We start from the raw sequence: 18,604 nt of genomic DNA on the forward strand, positions 1-18,604 counted from the left end.
CCTCGGTCTCGTGCCCACTTGTAGGTAGCATCTCTGCACTGATGACCCGAGGCATCATGGGCCCATCGAGCCAGGAACAATTCTCCCTTGTGTTCCCAATCTAAGTCTATCTTCGACACCCCTTCGGTCTCGTGCCCACTTATAGGTAGCATCTCTGCCCTGATGACCCGAGGCATCATGGGCCCATTGAGCTAGGAACAATTCTCCCTTGTGTTCCCAATCTAAGTCTATCTTCGACACCCCTATCCTTGCAGCTTGATCTACTTGCTGATTATGTTGCTGCTCCTCATTGGCTCTCTTTCTGGGGACATGGGCGTCTACATGGCGAACTTTCACAGGTAGTTTCTCTAATCGAGTAGCGATGTCTTTCCACTCTTCAGCAGCCCAAATTGGTTTTCCTCTGCACGGCCAGTTCGCCTCTTTCCATTTCTTCAACCATCCCCACAGAGCATTGGCTACCACCCAGGAATCAGTGTATAAATAGAGTTTTGGCCAATTCTCTCTCTCTGCGATGTTAAGGGCCAGTTGGACAGCTTTGAGTTCGGCGAATTGACTAGATCTACCCTCTCCTTCAGTGGCCTCTGCAACCCGTCGTGTGGGGCTCCATACAGCCACTTTCCATCTCCGGTTCATCCCCACAACGCGACAGGAGCCATCAGTGAATAGAGCATAGTGTGTTTCCTCTGCTGGGAGCTCGTTGTATGGTGGAGCTTCTTCAGCCCGTGTCACTGGTTCTTGTTCTTCATCCGTGACAGCAAAACTTTCACCTTCGGGCCAGTTTATAATTATTTCCAGAATCCCAGGACGATTTAGTTTCCCGATTCTGGCACGCTGAGTGATGAGGGCTATCCAGTTGCTCCACGTGGCACTGGTGGCATGGTGGGTTGAGGGAACCTTTCCGCTGAACATCCACCCCAGCACTGGCAGTCGGGGTGCCAGGAGAAGCTGTGCTTCCGTACCAATGACTTCTGAGGCGGCTTGGACTCCCTCATAGGCGGCCAAAATTTCCTTCTCCGTTGGGGTGTAATTGCCTTCAGACCCTCTGTAACTTCTGCTCCAAAATCCCAGGGGTCGGCCTCGGGTCTCATCAGGCACCTTCTGCCACAGGCTCCAGGACAGACCATGGTTCCCGGCTGCAGAGTAGAGCACATTCTTTACCTCTGGTCCCGTCCTGACTGGGCCAAGGGCCACTGCATGAGCGATCTCCTGCTTGATCTGGGCGAAGGCTTTCTGTTGTTCAGGGCCCCAGTGGAAATCGTTCTTCTTGCGAGTGACCTGGTAGAGAGGGCTTACTATTTGGCTGTACTCAGGGATGTGCATTCTCCAAAAGCCTATGGCACCTAGGAAAGCTTGGGTCTCTTTCTTGTTGGTAGGTGGGGACATAGCTGTAATTTTGTTAATGACATTTGTAGGAATCTGACGCCGTCCATCTTGCCACTTCACTCCCAGGAACTGGATCTCACGTCCAGGTCCCTTAACCTTACTCTTCTTGATGGCGAAGCCGGCTTCCAGGAGGATTTGGATAATTTTCTCTCCTTTCTCAAACACTTCTGCTGCTGTGTTCCCCCATACGGTGATGTCATCAATATATTGTAGATGTTCCGGAGCCTCACCCTTTTCCAGTGCAGCCTGGATCAGTCCATGACAGATGGTGGGGCTGTGTTTCCACCCCTGGGGCAGTCGGTTCCAGGTGTACTGCACGCCCCTCCAGGTGAAAGCAAACTGAGGTCTGCACTCTGCGGCCAGAGGAATGGAGAAAAATGCATTGGCGATGTCAATGGTGGCATACCACCTTGCTGACTTGGACTCCAGCTCGTACTGCAGCTTCAGCATGTCCGGCACGGCAGCGCTCAACGGTGGAGTCACTTCATTCAAGGCACGATAGTCCACAGTTAATCTCCATTCTCCATTAGATTTTCGCACAGGCCAGATGGGGCTGTTGAAGGGTGAGTGGGTTTTGCTCACCACCCCTTGGCTCTCCAGCTCACGGATCATCTTGTGAATGGGGATCACAGCATCTCGAGTTGTCCTATATTGCCGGCGATGTACTATTGAAGTGGCAATTGGACACTCGTTGCTCTTCTCCTTTCAGAAGTCCTACTGTAATGGGATTCTCAGCTAGTCCAGGCAGGGTGTTCAATTGCCGGATATGTTCTGCCATTACAGCCGCTATCCCGAATGCCCACTTAAGGCCTTTTGGGTCCTTAAAATAGCCACTCCGAAGGTAATCTATGCCAAAAATACATGGGGCCTCTGGACCAGTCACAATAAGATGTTTCTTCCATTCCCTTCCAGTTAAACTCACTTCAGCTTCCACCAGGGTGAAGTCCTGCGAGCCACCTGTTACACCAGTGATAGAAACGGATTCTTCCCCCACATATCTTGATGGAATTATCAACTAAAGCTCGGTACTTCTGAGGTTTCCATGTGCCAGGCCACCGAATCCACACAGTCCAAAAGACACGATTCTCCCTCGCCTCACCCTGGCTAGAGGCAGGGCCCCTCTAAGCCTGTTTATCTTTCTTTCCTGGGGCATGCATCTTAGAAGTTCCTTCGAGAGGGTCAGACATGTCATTATCATTATCATATTTGGCACTTTGGGTATGGGCAACAGGAGCGGCTCTCCTTTGGATGGAACTTTCTCTTTCAATCTTGCCTTCCTTCAAATCCCTCACCCGTCGTGCCAGAGCAGCCGTAGGCTTTCCATCCCACCTCCTCATGTTCTCTCCAGAATCCTGCAGGAAAAACCATAGCTTGGCCCGGGGAGTGTACCTCCTCTCCCCATTGGGAGAACGTCTATGTTGGGTGCCAGGACGTCTAACTTGCACAGCTGAAATTTGGAGGAGGTCCTCCTTAATTTCCTCCCTGAGCTTCTTATGATTTTCGCTATCTTGTCCTCTAAGTTCTGCAAGCGTGTTTCCACGGCGGCGATTCTGGCATGGGTTGGGCCATGCACAGCATCCACGTATGCCTGGAGCTTCTTCGCCATGTCCAGCACCGTTTCATAGATCTCTTCCCACTTCGTTATTGCCAAAGCCAACGCATATTCAGATGGCCCGAGTCGCACCAGCTTCCTCCACATTACAGGTGTGCATGGTACCAGGTCTGGGTTCCTAGTTGTTATATCATCTGAAAAAATAATCTCCGCCACTGCCATCTCCCTCAGACGTTGGATCCCTTGCTCTATGGTTTTCCACTTGGTCTGCTGCATATACAGGTCATCGGCACACAGATATCTTTGTGCTACGTTGTCTAAAACACGTGCCCAGAGGCTTTGAGGGTTAGCCTCCCTCATCATTCCTTGATCGATGACCGGATCATGACACAGGGATCCCAGGTGTCTCACCTCAGTGCCGTCTAAGATGGTAGCCTCGCCTGCCGCATCCCAAAGCCGAACCAGCCAACTAATTATGGATTCATCGGGCTGTCTTGTATAATCCTTTCTTAAACCCCGAAGATCTTTTAGGGAAAGGGACTCATTATTAGTTTCTGATCTCACACCAGTTGTTTTAACTCTTGATTTTACATTAGGAGGTGTTGAAGGTCCTTCTCCTGCATCCTCATCATCATCCTCCACTGGCCGATCGGTCTTCTTGGTGCACTTCCCACTCCTTGTACTGGTAGCCACAGCCATTGGTTGAAGCTTACTTTCTAATTTCATCCCTGTCCTCGAGCCTGGGGTGCTAACCAGAGCCTGAGTAGCTGGAATAGTAGCTATGTTATCTCCCTGTTCCCTTTCCTTTGTTTGTTGTTCTCCACTATCTAACAGGGTACGATAAGCATACGCCAGAGCCCAGCTCACTGCAGTGGTCTTTTTTTCTCTAGAGCTATCGTGGCATTTCTGTTTCAAATATTTCACCACCTCAGCCGGGTTCTGAATTTGCTCATGTGAAAAGTCCCAAACCATAGGATCAGAAAATTCCTTTAACATCTGGCCCAGGTCCTGCCATTTTCCACACCACTCAGGACTCCTCACACTTTGTCCTGCTGCTAAGTAAGGAGTCACACCAGCACCTCTAGAAATCTCAGACCTGATTTTATATAAACTGTAAACCATGTAGAGGAAGCTTAGAACATTAAACATCAGAAAGATGATCTCTTTAATACTAAAGGAGAACTGCACATATCCTAATAACGATGTAAAAAATTCAGAGGAGACAAAGGGAAGCAAAGGCTGAAAAGTCTCCTCCCCTGCTTCTCCTCTAATAAACTGGATGCATATCCATAACCAGGATCCAGAAGATATCCCTGGAACCGATTCCAGCATCTTCATAAACCTCTTACAAGCCATTGCAACCAAGCCCAGTCCAATCAATATTTTGGTCATTATCCCTCTAGTATAAAAACTACAAATAAGGGACAGTACTGGAGCTATTTCCGGGCAGGAAAATAACCCCAGAGACCAAAGAGGCATTAAAACCTCAAAAAACCCCAGTATCCAGAACCACATACTGAAATCCATTCCAAACAGCATTATATATATAGTTACACAGTTTTTTCCACTTTCTTCGTTTCCCCGTACGGGCCACCAAATTATTTGTCCAAGTTTAGGACAAAACTGGGGGAAAGCCTCCAAAGGAGCCCCCCAAAATAAGCCCCCCCTCACAATTCCTCCCCCCCCACTGGGCTCGGAGAGAATTTTACTCGGGGGAAAAGTGGAAAAAACTTGTTTATTAGCAAATACAAGAAAAACACTTCCCAGCAACAGGAAAGTACAATCCCAGATGACAAAAGAACTGTTTTCACCGAAGTGAGAGACGGTTGCTGCTGGGAAGGGCGAGAAGCTTCTTGGGCAGGCTCTGGAGGCAGTCTCTGATGCTCAGGTCCCGTCCGGAGCCGGTACAGATCTTGGAGCTGAAGGAGAGAAGGGGGAGGGGAAGGCAGAGCCATGGCAGCAGCAGCGGGGCAAAAGCAGTAGGGCAGAAGCAACAGGGTAGCAGCTGGGGTAGCTAGCAAGTGCGCAGGAAGCAGCAGCAGCAGCAGCAGCAGCCGGGCAGCAGCAGCAAGCCAAGCCGCCCAGCCCCCGGGGCACCACCCACCCGGGGGGGGGAAAAGGGCATCGGCGGCAGCTCCATGCAGACAGAGAGGTGTGGGGGCGGGAGAGGAGCAGACACAACACCAACCCAGGACACCCTGAGAGAATTGAGTCAAACAGACGAGACGCATTTCAAAAATAGTCTTTAAGCACCTGGGCTAGAGAACACTGCATTGAGTGGGTGTATCATATTCCCTGCCATGCACCAGCAGCTGGGAAATTCGAACGGTGCAATGGCCTGCTTAAAACCACCTTAAAGGCACTTGTTGGGGGGACTTTCAAAACTGGGAGATCAATCTACCAAAGGCCACATGGTTAGTGAATACCCGAGGTTCCACTAACCTAGCAGGCCCTGCCCAATCTGAGCCTTTGGGAACACCAGATGGAGATAAGGTCCCTGTGGTACACCTGAGAGGCATGTTAGGAAAAACCGTTTGGGTGAACTCTCCCTCCAGCAAAGACAATCCTGTTCATGGGGTGGTTTTCGCTCAAGGACCAGGTTGCACTTGGTGGGTGATGCAAAAGGATGGACAGACCCGATGCATACCAAGGAGACCTTGTTCTAGGGTGAACAATCTATGATACTGTGCTGGTAACTGCATGTATGTATATGATTTAAAAGTTTTAATATGCTGTAGCATGTTGGCATGGAAAAAATTCGGGGTGGATAATGTTGGGGGTTGAGTGTTTTTCTATTACTGTGTCAATTTAAAGAATTTTTCCCATTGTCATGCCAATGGAGCTGGCCGGTTACACCCCGGATGTTTGTTGACTCTGGACAAAAGGGGTAGGTGGGATCGGCTTCGAGAGGGGCTTTCGTGCTTCCGGAGGTGACTCGTGTTTCCGGCGAGCTCGGAGGAGGATCTCCCGGTCTTGGAGCCATGCGGCCGAAGGCAGGAGAGCCAGACCCTCTGCCATCACCTGCCCTGCATCTGCCCCACTGCACCCTCCTGCCTCTGCGGACACAGCGAATCACTCGGACACCAACGGTGAGCGAGGAGCTGCCCGCTCCAGCCCGCTCCCACCCGAGACTGGCGCGGCCGCGGCCGCCCCTTCCCGCCTCCGCTCCCGCCGAGACAGAGCGTGCTCACAGCTAAAGAGGACTGGAACCGAGTCATCTGTTCTGTTTTGTTAGTGATTTTAACAACTGCTGTTGTTTCTGCTGGTACAGTTAGATATATTAGTAAAAGAGCTGTTATTCCTACCCCCTTATCTCTGCCTCAGAGTCCTTGATTCAAACGTTTGTAATATTTGGTGGGGGGAGTGGAATTCGGGTCTCTGTTTCAAAGGAAAACATCTGCCTTTACTGGCAGACACCTGTCCTTCAAACTAGGACACAGGGGCCGCCGCATGGTCCTGCCCTTGGCATTGCACATCCCCAGAGCCCAGTGCCTCTGGAAGAGCCCTGAGCAATGAGGGAGGGACAGAATCTGCCTTGCCAGGGGCTGGGGCTCAGCCCTTCGCCCTTTGCATTCCTGAAACACAACCAGGTTTGGTCAGCATCAGAGACACCTTTGCCTTGTTTGTCCCCACCTGTCATCAGTGCCTCCAGTGTTTTGCTCTAACTGGAATCTGGGTGCTGGAATACAAAATGCACAGAATTCTCAGAACATAAGGTCTATAATCCAAAGCTTAGAATTAAACACAGTTGAGTAGAGGTAGGTTTAGTTTTAGAATTTAAGATCTAGCAAAAATAAAAGTAGTTACAAAGGTAACAAGAAGTTTTAGAGTGAAGCAATGTAAGTTTTGTCTGACAAGATATAATTGGATAAGAAAGTTAACACTGTAGTATGAGCCAATAAGACGAAATATCTTAGTATTGAATTAGAAACATAAATATCTCTGTTGACAATGTTTTATTGGTTAATAAATCTTTAAAAGACCTTGTAGTCCTAAGTCTTGTGACTTCTAAGACATGCTGTGGCCATCTGTAAGACAAGCTTCACCTTTCTGCCTGTAGAGAAAATCACACTTCCTAAAGCAACTCAGAAGTCCCATCTCTCGGCTTCATTCGGAAAACGAAAAAAATCCCCACCAAAATAGAAGCATTAAAAAAATAAGCCCAAACTTTAAAAAAGTATCATAAACACATTAAATTCATACTTTAAAAATATAACGTATAAACAATAAACCGGCACCTGGGGACACCTTCTCAGTCATGTCCCTCAGTGGGACCCATTAGAACTTCAGGCAACTTTGGACTTTGAATCTGACTTTGAATTTTTGGGAGGTTTCTTTTCTTCCTTTACCCTATTTTTTCCTACCTGACATGATTGTCATCAGTTTCTCCTCTAATTCGACCCTTGGGAAACCTTCTCCTTCACATTTATCAGTGGAATTCACTAAAAGTAAGGGAAACTTTGGAGTTTGAATCTGACTTTGAATTCTTGAGAGGTCTCTTCAGCTCCCTCTCAGAGGCTGATGTTCAGGGACTCAGCCCCAACCCCTGAGAGGTTCACTGAAGTCCTTGTGCTGTGTCTATGCTTCTGAGCTGGGCTGGGCTCATGGCACAGAGGCAGCTACTTGCAAGGGCAGTGCTGCAGAGAGACAGCCAGTATTTCCAAAATATTATTTGGAGCTTCCTGGGAGCACCAAATGCACCACGGGACTCATTGGGATCAAGCAAGTCCTGACAAACCATGGCTCTGCCTTGATTTCCCTCTGGTCCAGTGCAGTTCATTATGATTGTTTTCAACTCCAGTTATGGAGAAATAATTCAAAGAGCTCCTTAGGAATACTCATTCCTATTTTAAAGAGCATATTTTATTAGTGTTCTCTTTAAAATAGAGATGATTGCAGCATTCTGTGATTGATGTTGATCCATAGTGTCTCCTCAGGAGGTCTGGCTTGCTCAGAAAAGCTGTGCCTTGAGGTCTGAGCCAGCATCAGACAACCAGGACAACCTTGCACCACATTCCCCAACCCTATCCTGTCTGTCCTCACTCACCTGGGTCCTGGACAACTGGCTACGCTCAGGAAAAAAAAAAAAAAAAAAGTTTCTCCTTTTTTATTTTTTTTTTTCTTTTTTGAGCAATCTAAAACTCTTAATGTTCCTCACTGCAAACAGACACACTCCTCAGGTGTGTGCCAGCCCAAGGTGCCACCAAAATCACTGCAGAGCTGTCCTGGGCCAGCTGTGAGGGTGGATCATCATCCCAACCTGCACTGGCCACTGCCAGGGGCTGTGGCCATGGACACTGCACTGACCCCACTGCTGGGTTTGGTGCCACGGCCGCCGTGAGGAGTTCAAGATTCCTTGGAAACACTGGGGAGGACTTGGACATACTGGGGAACACTGGGAACCCTGTGGGAGACACTGGGACATACTGGAGACACTGGGGACAGTGTAGGGAAGACTGGGGGACATTGGGGCATACTGGGATGACACTGGGAGGACCTGGAGGAGACGGGGCATGAACTAATGTGTACTGGGAGGGACTGGGCTGTACTGGCTTGGCCAGGGGAGAGGGCCTCCTGCACTGGAGGGGCAGTGAAAATGCACTGGGGCTGTAACGGGCTGTTCTGGGGAGGACTGGAGGGGTTGAATGGGCTGTTCCCGCCTCCGCACATCACTGTCGCAGCCAAGCCGCACCGGGGATCGGGGATCGGGGGCGGTGCTTGGTGTCGGTTCCTTTTTTTCTTTTAGCCTACAACTCCCTTCATAGCCCGCAGCCCAATAAAGCCCAACTGGAGCCGGGACTACAACGCCCATCATACCCAACGGCACACAGAACCCCGGTATCTGCCCCCGACATGTCCCATAAGTGACCCCGAGAGTCCCCGTGATCCCTAAGTACGCCCACAGCGCCCATTCGGGAACTGGGGACCCCCAAAAGCATCCCCGGATTGCCTGAGTGTTCCCAATCCATGGATGCCCGTTACAGCCACTTCTGCGAATTCATCTCCTGTCATCCCCAGAGGCTTCAGAGCCCCTCATAACAAAATTCAGAGCCCCTCATAACACAATTACCGCACCTAAAACTCCTGCCACGCCCCGCGTCCTAAAGAGCCTGGTTAGAGCCCCCCAAGCTCCCCCCAAGTGCTCTTGAACCATATACATCCTTTGACAACAGCCTCAAGTCGCGGCTCAGATGCAAAAGTCTCCTCTAAGTGCCTTCCCCACCTCAAAATTCCCCATCGGAGCCACTTCCGGGACTACAGCTCCCATCATGCTATGCGGTTCCTGCAGAGTTCTACTCAAGCCGGGACTTCATCTCCCATCATGCACCGCGCCCCACCGAGAGACATTGCACCTGCACCTAGAACTCCCATGATGCTCCGCGGCCCAATTCAACTGTGTTATACCCGCGCCTACAACTCCCATCATCCCCCGCGCTCCAGAGAGCCCGTTAGAGCCCCCAGATACAAACACAATGCACAATAAAGTTACTTATATTACAGCTAGTGAAGAAATAGCAGATATCAGGAGTCAATGTAACTTAGCAATGAATTGATGAGGGAGTACACATGGAGCCCTTTCATCCACCTTCCAGAAAAGTAACCACAAAGATGCATCCAGACTTGGGAGAGAAGCCCAACACATTTCCAGGGACTATGCAGCAGAATTTTGCTTTGCCAAAGTTTTGCGTGGCTTTTCTAGTTTGTACAGTGAAGTGTGAGTCACTCAGAAATTCAAGGCTTATCTCCCTTCAGCTGCTCACAAAGCAAGCTGTTCATGGTAAGCTGGGAATTCCACCTGCCTGGCACCAGAGAGAACTCAAGACAGGACAGATGTCTGGCCTGGTTTATCTCAGGAATTCCTGAGAGGGGGAAGATGCCCTGAGTTATGGCCCAGCTGATGGACAGAACAGATAAGCTCTGCTGGGCCATAGGGGAAGTCCTGCTGCAGGAACCTCATGGAACCAAGGGTGCATTGTGACATTGTGATGCCTCCTGGAACCAAGGAGACCTTGGTGACACCAATGAACCTCATGGAACCAAGGGTCCATTGTGACACTTTGGAACTACAGAGACCATTGCTGAGCACAGAACCTCATGGAACCAAAAGTCCATTGTGACAGATCAAGGCCTCATGGATTAAAAAAGAGCATTGTGACACTGTGGGGCCCCATGGACCCAAATATCCACTGTGACAGTACAGAACCTCATGGAACAAGGGGCCTTTGTGACATTGCAAGGCCTCAGGGAACCAAGGAGTGCAAAGGCCTCAAACATTCCTTGCAGGGTTATCCTTGGGCATGAAGAATTTCCTTGGTGGCCCCTTGTGTCTATTTGCAATGGAGAAATGTAAGAATTTTAAAATGCTTGAAAAAAAATTGAAACCCCCTCTTTGCCTGAGTGGTGTCAGTTCTCAGAAACTCAGTGTGGAAAGGAAAAAGTAAAGAACCTTTGAAAGCTGAAGCACCCAGAGGCATTGAGCCCCACTGAGTGTTGTTACTGACAAAGGCTCTCAAGAGACTAATTAAAGCAGATAATTGGAGGCCATGATTGCACAAAGCTCTCAGAGACTCCAAGGCAAAAGCAAAACCCAAAGGCCTCTGAAAAACCTGTAGTCCCTGGGAGCATGAAGGAGCCCCCAGGGCCATTCCTGACCAAGGCTCCCCAGGGACTGGTCCCAGCAGATCCCTGAGGCCACTGGGATGTGGGGAGATGCTGAGGGCAGCACAAGGGATGACAGTGCCCAGGCTTGCTGGGGCTGTGCCAGGAGGCCCCAGTGCCTCAGGACAAGGTGTCTCCTCCCAGCCCTTGGTGGCACAGACCCTGCTGTGCCCCAGGGCACCAAGACTTGGCTTCTCTTTGTCCCCACCTGTTATCTCTGCCTCCAATTTCCTGCTCTAACTGGAACCTGGGGACACTTTCTCAGTCGTGTCCCTCAGTGGGACCCATGAATGGGATCAGAAACTTTGGAGTTCGATTATGACTGAATTCTTGAGAGGTTTCCTAACAAACCATGGCTGTGCCTTGATTTCCCTCTGGTCTGGTGCAGTTCATCAGGAAGTTTTCCTACTCCAGTTATGGAGAAATACATCAAAGAGCTTCTGAGAAATACACATTCCTATTTTGAAGGGTGAATTCTATACTGTTGTCTTTAGAGCAGAGGTGACTGTAGCATTCAGTGATTGATATTGATCCAGGCTCTCACCTCAGGAGGTCTGGCCTGCTCAGAGAAGCTGTGCCTTGAGGTCTGACCCAGTGTGGACAACCTTGCCCCACTTTCCCCAACCCCATCCTGTGTGTCCTTCCTAACCTGGGACCTACTTTGCTTGGAAAAGTGGTTTCACTCAGGAAGAGTGATGTTTCCTTTTTGTTATTTTGCACGAAATCTACAACTCCTAATTTTCCTCAGTGGAAACAGACACATTGCTCAGGTGTTTGCCAGCCCCAGCCGCCAGTAAAGAGGTTCAGGCCGGGGATCGGTGCTTCGGAGGCGCTGCCTGGAGTCGGCGCCATCTTTCCTTTCTGCCTCTAACTCCCATCATGACTTGCGGCCCCATAGAGCCCCATTGGAGCCAGGACTACAATTCCCGTCATGCCCTGCGCCCCACAGAACCCCTGGTATGCCCCCCATGTTTCCCGTAAATGTCCCCAGACCCACAAGGATCCCTAAGTGCCCCCTCTGCTCCATTCAGGAGCTCCCAAAAGCATGCTCAGATCCCCTGAATGCTCCCAACCCCATAGATGCCCATTACAGCCACTTCTGGGAATTAATCTCCTGCCATTCCCCATGAGCTCAGAGCACCTTATAACCCAGTCCGACGCCTAAATATCCTGCCGTGCCCTGCTGCCTAAAGAGCCCATTTAGAGCTCCCCAAACTCCCCCCAAGTGCTCCTGAACCACATAGGTATCCTCATGAGAATCCGAACTCACTGCTCAGAGGCAAAAGTATCCCCCAAGTGCCCTCCCGAACCCCAAACTCTCAGCAAGAACCACTTCTGGGACTTCAGTGCCCATCATGCTCCGCAGTCCCGGTAAAATGCCATTCTAGCTGAGACTTCATCTCCCATCATGCCCTGCGCCTCACCAAGAGGCACTGCAATTGCGCCTACAGCTCCGATGATGCTCTGCCGACACTTTTAATCCTGTTATTCCTGTGCCTACAACTCCCATCACCCCCCGCGCCCCAGAGAGCCCGTTAGAGCCCCCCAAGTGCCCGCCCGGATTCCCCTCCCTGACCTACAAGTGCCCCCTGGACACCTAAGTGCTACTCCAAAGCCCAGACCTTCCCTCAGGATCCCTAAGTTCTCACTTAGATCTCACTTGATGCCCCCAGGTGTCCTCCCGTCCCTCAACTTCCTTCTAAATTCTTTCCCCAGATCCAAAACAACCCCAAATATGTCCCTGAAATGTCTCCGTGAACAGGAAATGCCCACATTGACCCTGCCTGAGAAAAATATGATAATAAAGATGAGAAAAAAACTACAAATATTATGAAATATCTTAAAGAGGGAGAAATCAATAACCAATAGATCTTATTTAATTAATGAAGGGAACTGTGAAACTTACAAGGAATGACCAAAAATTTTTTTGGTTGCTAATTACATATAAAGTTTTAAAATAAAAATTAAAAATTAGATTTTTGAAATAAAGAATAGTAATATTTTAAATAAGAAAAATATAACCCTAATTTGAAAATTATGAACATGTTTTTTTTAAAGATGAATTTAGTCGGTTTTTTTAATATTATGTATTCTCAGTCCCAGGTGGGAGATATCATAACATGGTGAGGTTGGGTGTGAGGAGCAGGTTGTCTAAACAGGGTCAGCCCACAAGAGGCTCTTTCTTCAAGGTGTCCAGACCTCATAAGGAGATATTTGGCATCAAGATCACTTGGGGAATGCTTCTATCACCATCTCTCTGAACTGAAAAAAAGAAAAACATTCCCATGAAAATAAAGTCATGAGGGGCATATTGAAATCTTCCTCCTTACCAGAACTCCAAACTGACTCCAAGCAGCTGCACAAGCCCTGGAGACATGAATACAAGTGAAGGAAGACAGAGAGCTGCTGAAGGCTTTCTGTATTTTAATGATCCCCACGGTGGATTTGGGGCTGAGTCCAGGACTCCCAGGCACTGAGAGAAAGTTAAAGAACCTGCCCAAGGAGTCAGAAGCAAAACTTCAAGTCCCAAGGAGCATCAGTGGCCCCGCTGAGGGCAGGGACTGCCAAAAGCTCCCCAGGCACTGGTGAGAGCAGATCCTTGAGGGCAGGATTGCAGGAGCCAAAGGCTGTGAGCACGAACTGCAATGCTGAGCAAGGCCTGGGCTGGTTGGAGGCAGCAGAAAGGCCAAGGGCTGAGCCCAGGCCTGGCCCAGCAGGGCCTGTCCCTTACGGATGGCTCGGGGCTGTTCCTGGGGAACTGGGATGGGAGGGGCAGCAAGGACAAATGGCACCAACCTGTGTGACACTGCAGATGCTCATGGAACCAAGGGCCAGTGTGACACAGCAGGGCCTCATGGAAACAAGAGGCCATTGTGAGCCTGCGGGGCTGTAACACCCCAGAACTCTGAAATGCTGTGGGTGACCAAAGGTTCCTTTACTCCAGTTTGGTGCACAGGAGAAACAGCAGCCAGATATTCTCAACATGGCCAGATGCAAAGAATATTCTTAGTAGGAAGGGACCCACAATGATCAGCAATTCCAGCTATTAAACGAATGGTCCAGTGACACAAGCACTATGCTCTAACCAGCTCAGCTAAGAGGCCAAATGACACAAAGGAACTTGGGCAAAGGGTTTATACAACATCCAATTTAACATAAAACTCTTAGCATAACATTAACTTAATTCAACCTAAAAACCTTTAACCCTTTAGATGTTTAGTTACCTCAAAATTTTCCAGGTAAATAGGACTAGATAGAGGACAAATAGAGAACAACAGAAGATCTATAGAAAGACACACATAGAGGCACCAGCTGCTCTGGTTCCAGCACTACTCACAGAAAATCCCCAACAGAAGGCAGGATCCAGGCCAAGGGCTGACCTCCTGCTCTGGGTTTAACCCCTGGGCCAGCATGGGCCCGCCCCTTTGGACAGACTGCCAGCTGCTTGTCCAATCAGAGTCAGGGTTGGCATCAGTTGGTAGTGTGTGATTGATTGACAGCTCCACCAATCAGAGCTGGGTGAGCCCTGCCTGCTGTGTGATTGATAGACAGGTCGGCCAATCGGAGCTGGGGAGTACCATGGCTTTGGGCAGGGCTCTGTCCCCCCACAGACCAAGGCCTGAGCCAACCCGGGTCCCACACGGGCACTCTGAGCATCCCAGGGTGTCTGGGACATCGATCTCATCCAGCCTCTGACAGCGACCATGGTGACACTGCGGAACCTCACGGAACCAAGGGGCCATGGTGACACCGTGGGGCCCAGAGTGTCACAGAGGAGCTGTTGTGAAACAGCAGGACCGCATGGAGCCGAGGGGCCATGGTGACACTTCAGGGCTTTGTGGAACCAAAAACCCATTGTGACATTGCAAAGTGTCATGGAAGCACAGGGCCATTGTGCCACTTCAGAACCAAGGAGAACATTGTGACACTGTGGGGTCCCATGGAACCAAGGGAACATGGAACAGGTCAGGCTGGCTGGGCCTCCCAGAGGCCACTTGACAGGTCTGGCTGACCTTGGCATGACGAGGCTGCTGCTCATCTGCTGCTGAAGCACCGGGGCTGTGTGCTTTCCTTCCTATGTAAAAGAACCGCCCTTCTCATCAAGGTGCCCATGGCCAAAATTCCGATTTTTCCTCCAAATTTTCTCATATTCAAAGACTGCTCCCAGATGAAATCTGCCAGGAGAGACAGATCTGGCTGGCTGTAGCTTTCTAAGGGCTGGCTCTCATCTGCCTTTGAAACACTGGAGCTCTGTTCTTTCCTTCCTAATGAAAAGAACTCTCCTTTCTGGCCAGGCTGCCATGGCCAAAACTCAGATTCCACCTGCAAAAATCCCTCTATTGAAGGATAGTCCCCAGATGAAAGGTGCCAGGATAGACATGTGGCTGGCTTGCCCTATGGTCCTCACCTCTCATTTTTTCCGAAACACTTGGCCTTTGCACTTTTTTTTCCTATGGAAAAATCCATCTATCTCGACCAGGTACCTATTGCCAAAACTGGGATTCTACCTCCAAAACTCAGGATTGCTCCCAAGTGAAAGCTGCCAGGAGAGATAGATCTGGCTGCCCTTGGCCTCTTGGGAGCTGCCTCCCACCTGCTTTTGAAACACCTACAGAAAAGAACCATCCTTTTCATCAAAATGTCTGTGCTCAAAATTGAGACTCAGCCCACAAAATAATGGATATTCAGGAAATTCTCCATGACTAAGCTGCCAGGACTAACAGGCCTGGCTTTCTTGGCTTCCCAATAGACACCTGTCTCCTCTTCTTCCTTTGAAACACCTGAGCTCTGTGCTTTCCTTCCTACAGAAAAGAGCCACCATCCCAATCAATGCAGAAATGGCTGAATGTGGGATTCCACCTCCAAAATTCCCTATATCCTTTCCTATGGAAAAGGTTTCTTTCACACAGAAGCTTCCAGAACAGAGAGGTTGGGCTGGCCATGGCCTCTGATGGCCGCATTTAATCTGCCCCTGAAACAATGGTGTTCCATGCTTTCCTTCCTATGGAAAAGAACTCCTCCTTTTCCTCCAGGTATCCATGCCTGAAATTGATATTTCACCTCCAAAATGCTGTGTATCCAAAGATAGCTTCCAGACAAAATTTGCCACTGCCATCTAATCTGGCTGGGCTTGGTGATTGCCCTCATCTGCCCCATGCGAACACTGGGGATGGGTTGTTTCCTTCCTGTGCAGACCATGGTGACACTTTGGATACCCCAAGGATCCAAGGTACTGTTGAGGACCTCGTGGAACCATGAACACCATAATGACACTTCAGGGCCTCATGGAACCAAAGGGCCATTGTGACTCTGCAGAAGCAAGGAGAACATTCTGACACTGAGGGGCCGCATAGAACGAAAGGGGCCATGGAACAGGATCTGGCTGGCTGGGCCTTCCTGGGGCCACCATACAGTTCTGGCTGATCCTGGTGTGTTGAGGGCTGCCTCTCATCAGCCCCTGGAGCACTGGGGCTATGTGCTTAGCCTTCCTAGGGAAAAAAAAACATCCCTCTTTCCAGGTACCCATGGCTGAAATTGGTATATCCCCTAAAAGTTCCCTTATATGCAAGAGTGACTCCCAGCCAATGTCTGTCAGTACAGGCAGCTCAGGTTGGCTTTGGCCTCCTGAAGGCTGTCCTTTATCTAGCACATAACACTGGGGCTCAGTGTTTTCCACCCAGTGGAAAAGAACTGCCCTTCTCACCTAGGTGTCAATGGCCAAAACTGGGATTCTACTTTCAAAATAACATCTATCCAAGGATTGCACAAGACAAATATAGCCAGGACAGACAGGCCTGATTGCCTTGTCCTCTGGTGATTTTCTTAGACTATGAGCACAATCTTTTAATTTTTCAACAGCATGGAGAGAGCCCAGAGATCACCCAAGGTGGGGTTTGGAGGCCTCAAGCACATGACCACAATACAGGGTCAAAGGAACTCCATGCTCTGTGGAGTGGAGACTGAGAACAGCAGATGAGAGCCATGGGAGGGATTGAAAGGTGGTTTCAGAGATGGTGGATTTTTTTGACATAGTAAAGAACAGCCGGAGAAAGAAAATTAATGCCACGTGCAGCTGAGGAGGCCCAGAATGGTAAGAAAATAAAAGGGATTTCTGACCCAGGGCAGGGCTGGGGTGCAACACATCCCCCAGAAAGAGTCTGGAGCAGCCCAAGGCTTTGTGTGGCCAGGCAGAGGCAGGCAGGACGCAGAGCTGTCAGCAAAGGAAGGGCCAGCGAGGTGGGGCAGCCAGGGGGATGACGAGAGCCTGCAGGGACAGAGGCGCAGGGCATGGACACCGTACGGACAGTCTGAGCTGCAGAGGGCACAGGGAATGGGCAGCAGCTGAAAGGCCCTGCCAGAGCCAACTGCTGCAGCACTTGGGCCATGGCTGCTAGCCCTGGACCTGAGGCCAGCAGGGGACAAGTGAGCCTTGCTGTGCTGGGGCCTCATTGCCTCCTTGTCCCTGCTCAGCAGCCTGGCAGGGGCCGCCCCATGGTCCTGCCCTTGGCATTGCACATCCCCAGAGCCCAGTACCCCGGGAAGAGCCTGAGCAATGAGGGAGGGACAGAATCTGCCTTGCCAGGGGCTGGGGCTCAGCCCTTGGACCTTTTGCATTCCTGAAACACATCCAGGTTTGGTCAGTACCAGAGACACCTTTCCCTGTTTTGTCCCCTCCTGTCATCACTGCCACCAGTGTTCTGTTTTAACTGGAACCTGGGGACACTTTCTCAGATCGCTTCGTCAGTGGGACCTATTTAAACTTCAATAAACTTTGCAGTTTTAATCTGAGTTTGTGAGAAACTTCTTGAGAAGTTTTTTGAACACGCTCTCAGGGACTGAGTCTGATGGAAACAGCACCAACGCCCTGTGAGAGTCATTAAATTTCTTGTGCTGTGTCTGTGCTGCTGAGCTGGGCTGGGCTCCTGGCACAGCCCCCAAGCTCAACCAAGAAGAGCTTCAAAAAGACATTTCTGCTGAGGAGCAGCTCCTCTCCCATCCCAGCAGGGCTGAGGGCACTGCCTGCAGGCACTGAGGGCACAGACAGGCTAAAGGCAATCAGGACTGGGAAGACATTGAGCTGAGACTTCACTTGGGGAAACACCGTTACAGCACATGACATGGTGAATGTGTGGGGGTAATGATACCTGGGGTTTTACCTTTTATAATTTTCAGATTCTCTGCTTCTTAATGTGCCTCTCTGAAACTTCATATTACATGTTAGTAAGTTCTCTTCACAGGCTAGTTAGACAAAACAATCTCTTCCCAGCTAAAGTATCAAGGACAACCAGTACCCACAAATCATAAACAATGTCTAAGGGCAGGGGGCAAGTCAGGGGGCTGAGACTCCATAACCAGGGGCTATGGATGGATTATTGACCCCAAGATGTAGATTAACCAAAACTTATAAAAGTGTAAAAAACTTGTGAGCAGTATCCATCTTGGATTTGATTTGGGTGTAGCTCCTGCCAGGCTCTTGCACTGCTCAACGTGTACCCTTTCAAAAAATACCTGGTTTATTCCATTTGTTTTTCTAGTCTCTGTTCAAGGTTAGCCTTTCCAGGACGACTCTTGCTCCCTATGGACTGTGGGGAGAAGTTGGAGGTGGAAGGAGCCGCCCCCATCCGGGCAGATTCATCCTGCTCTGTAGATGGTGCTGCATGGCCAGGACTGCTCTCAGCTTTCTCCTCAAGGGAAGGGAAAGGGGCTCTCAGGTGTGTCTGTGTCACTGAGACTCCTGCACTGTCCCTCCGGGGAGCAGATCTGCCTCACATCTCCCTCACAAAGTGCCTCCTCACCCTCCTGTGCCTACAGACAGCAGCAGCAGCACCTTGGCTTGCAGCATCTCAGTTTGTCTGAGCTGCCCTTAAGGCCCTGCTGGCAGGGAGATGCCCCTGGGCAGTGCCCTGTGCTGGGAGGGGGGTGCAGGGCAGAGCTGAGCCCCCAGGGCTGGGCTGGGCTCTGGCAGCACTGGAGGGACAAGGCTTGGATAGGGAGAAACAGCTCCGAGTA

Source organism: Oenanthe melanoleuca, unplaced genomic scaffold (assembly GCF_029582105.1).
Source record: "Oenanthe melanoleuca isolate GR-GAL-2019-014 unplaced genomic scaffold, OMel1.0 S001, whole genome shotgun sequence".
Lineage (NCBI taxonomy): Eukaryota > Metazoa > Chordata > Aves > Passeriformes > Muscicapidae > Oenanthe > Oenanthe melanoleuca.